The 3,455-nt window shown below is 34.4% G+C and overlaps 1 protein-coding gene across 1 annotated transcript in view; it reads right to left on the bottom strand.

Annotated features, from left to right (window-relative positions):
• Window positions 1-3,455, bottom strand: part of LOC107660610 (receptor tyrosine-protein kinase erbB-4-like) — a 391,742-nt gene that overhangs the window by 163,116 nt on the left and 225,171 nt on the right. The gene's annotated exons all lie outside the window — the stretch shown is intronic.

Genomic DNA, 3,455 nt, shown 5'->3' with positions numbered 1-3,455 from the left:
CACACTTTTCTCATTCTATATTTCTGACGTTCCAAAAGCGCCTCCTACTGGCAGAGAATGAATGTTCATTTTCAATAATCCAGTCTGTAGTTTTTGTTCAGTGCGAAAATCCACCCACATAACCCCATTTTAAATTAATATAATAATTTATACGTCTGACGCTCAGTTGTGAGGTTTATCATTTTATAATTTATTCTGATTTTGTGAAAACTTGTATCTCAACTGTAAATCAGTTGCTATTTCGTGGTCTACAACATGAAAGAAAGCCATTATAACATGTACATGAAAAATGTAGAAACATTGGACACAACTATGGGGCACCATTGTGCAGCAGCAAGCATCACAACAAAAAAGGAACCTCAAGGTTGATCTAGGAAAATGTGTGCAAATGTATAGGGCCCCATTCCTATATTTTGTCTAGGGCCCCCAATTCCCTAAATCCGCCCCTGACTGTAACAAAAGGATGACCTGCCAATGCATCTTTATTTGCGATGTCTGTGTTCATGTGTAAGATTAGAAATTTCAGCATTTTTGTTGGAGTAAGAATTTCACTCAAGGCGATCAATCCTCTACAGAGTGAAAAACTAACCCTAAAACTTTGGAAGCAATGCACATATACAGCTCTGATTTGAAATTCAAAGCTAAAGTTTTGGTTTTTTTTGGACTTTTTTGGTAAACATGTCTAAATTCAGGGTTAGATCTATAGTCCAAACTGTTTATATTTATTCTTCAGACAAACCCTTGACTTTTTTATTTTTGAAAGATATTATATAAAATATATGTTTTTTAAGAACTTTCTCACAACACTAAGGTTGTTGTACATATAATCACAAATACAGTAATAACAATAATACAGTAAAAACAATAGCCTAATAATGTGGAAATATTATTACAATATTTACTATTTCTATATGTTTTTACAATGTAAATTATTGATGATAAATCTCTCTGAATTTTCAGTAGTCATTACTCCAGTCTCCAGCATCACATGATCCTTTAGAAATCATTCTGATTTGATGATTTGGTAATTAAGAAACATTTCTTACTATTATCTATGTTGAAAACAGATGTGCTGCTTAATATCTTTGAAAACATGATAGATTAATGTGATACATTGAAGATTCTTTGATGAATAGAACAGAAATTAACAATTTATTTGAAATATATTTTTTTTGTAAATTATAAATGTTTTAACTGTCACTTTTGATGAATTTAATGCATATATACAGTATATACATATGCATCCTCTCTCAGCATTTCTACTTATACTATCTGCTGTACTTATAAACTGACTACAGACGCCAAAGATGCTTTTAGAAGCCAATGAGAAAGACTCTTATAAAGGTGATCTAATAGAGCACTTAAAGATACACCCAGCACTAAGAGCCATTTGGACCCCTGCGATGGTTGTTGAAGGAAACAGGCCTACAGTCCTGATAAAGACAATCTATAAATACAGCTCATATTCCTCCATGAGGTGTGAGGAAAGAGCAGGAGATATGGGAGCCTTGATGTTGGGTTTGGAAGCTCTGATGACAGTGGTACACTTCAAGCTCTTATGATAATTACAAGAGAAGGGAATCTGAGCTTTGAAAGACAATAAGTGCTGGTGAAGATTCTGTTAAATGGACTAGAAAGTTATTTTAAGATACAGGAACATAGACCACATTATCTGAAGTGAGTCTACCTTATGTTACCATTCAAATTACAGCATGGATTTTGGAAGATGTCTGTTGCTTCTGGAAATACGGCCAGTTATAATGTTTATCTCCATCAAATAAAGGCATTCATGGTTCCATGAAGAACCCTTTCATTGCACAAAAGTTTCTTTGGATTATTACAAAGTTCTTCACACTTTAGAAAAAAAATGTTATTTTTTGAGTTTTTTTGGTGAACCTAAAATAGTTCTTCTATGGAATTACTATGGAATTGGAACCTTTATCGTTAAGAGTGTGAAGAATTAGTGAATGATGTTACCACCATATGTGGTAAAATATGGTGTGCAAAAGTCACAATTGTTTAGTGAATACGCCCTGGGCCTTCCATTCAAAAGCAGTCAGAGAAAACAGCAGTGAACAAAGTAAAAGAAAAAAGATATGGACAGATTCACTAGATTTCCAGGGATTCTGTCTTTTCTCAGCAGTAGAGTGTCGGGGTAGAGGAAGTGTGCCACAAAAACAAAACCCCCTTTTTACTCCCCGAGACGTGCTCAGTGTGGAAATGAACTCCTGCAATCCTCAAACAAGAGTGGAATGAAGAGAGAAGCAGAGCTGGGATGGACAGAGAGACGAGGATGAGGCGAGCGGCAGGGCTGCAGTCGAATGGATCATAGTTGGTCCTCTGTATATTTTAATGCATAATTAATACTCCACCTGTTCCAGTTCAGAGAAGACAAGAGTGGCTGGAAACGAGCGAGGAGGAGGACATACTAGACAAAGAGAGATTGAGAGAGATATAAAAGAGGGAGTGTAAACATATAGCAACACCAAGCCCCTGTGTATACCATTATGCTAATTAGTGCTCATTTACATACATATAGATCTTGTTGTGTCTTCTGGAAGGGTGGGCGGAGACATACATAGAGGTTCCGGGGTTTGGATCACTGCGTGTCCTTATGCTAATGAATCATACCCTTAGAAAATACAAGCACAGCGTCGCTCCGCTACATTTCTATATGAGTTTTATAATGAGTACATATTTATCATTATTCATTAGCAAAGTTCTTTGACTCAACATCCAGGTGGCACTTTCTATGAATATGGTACAAGTTGGTGTTTAAAGGCATTAAAGGCAAAAAAGCTTTTTTTTTTTTTTTCTTAAGTCTGTTGATTCTGGAAATACACCCAGTTATAATGTTTATCTCCCTTAAAATAAAGGCATTCATGGTTCCATAAAAAACCTTGAACATTCATGAAACCTTTCCATTGCACGCAAGGTTCTTTATGTGAAAAACATTCTTTAGATTACTAAAAAGTTCTTCACACCTAGACAAATAAAGGTTCTTCTAAGAACTATTAAGAACTGTTATTATAATTACTTTTTAGCAGAGTTGGTAGTTATTATTCATGAAGTTCTTTGACTCAACATCCAGGTGGCACTTTCAATGAATACAGTACAAGCTGGCACCCTGATACTTTTTTAAAGGCATTAAAAGCAAAATAATTTTTATTTGTGTTTATTTTTTTATTTTTTTTTAAGAAATGCTAAATAATTTTTAACACATCAAATATCTACTTTTGGCCCCAAGATCATGGTAAGTACCAAGTAGCCTACTTCACAAATGTATTTCAATGTTCAAGTGATCCATGTTATAATATATTGCATTGGTTCTCAGCCAGGGCCCATTAGTAGGAGGTCCTCATGATTTAAAATAAGAAAATGACAATGTAATGTAATGTAATGTAATCTCTAATCTTAAAAAAAAAAAAAAAAAAAAAATGATTACATGATTTGGA

This window comes from Sinocyclocheilus anshuiensis, unplaced genomic scaffold, assembly GCF_001515605.1.
Source record: "Sinocyclocheilus anshuiensis isolate Anshui unplaced genomic scaffold, SAMN03320099.WGS_v1.1 scaffold627, whole genome shotgun sequence".
Lineage (NCBI taxonomy): Eukaryota > Metazoa > Chordata > Actinopteri > Cypriniformes > Cyprinidae > Sinocyclocheilus > Sinocyclocheilus anshuiensis.
This window is presented reverse-complemented; position numbering and strand designations above follow the sequence as displayed.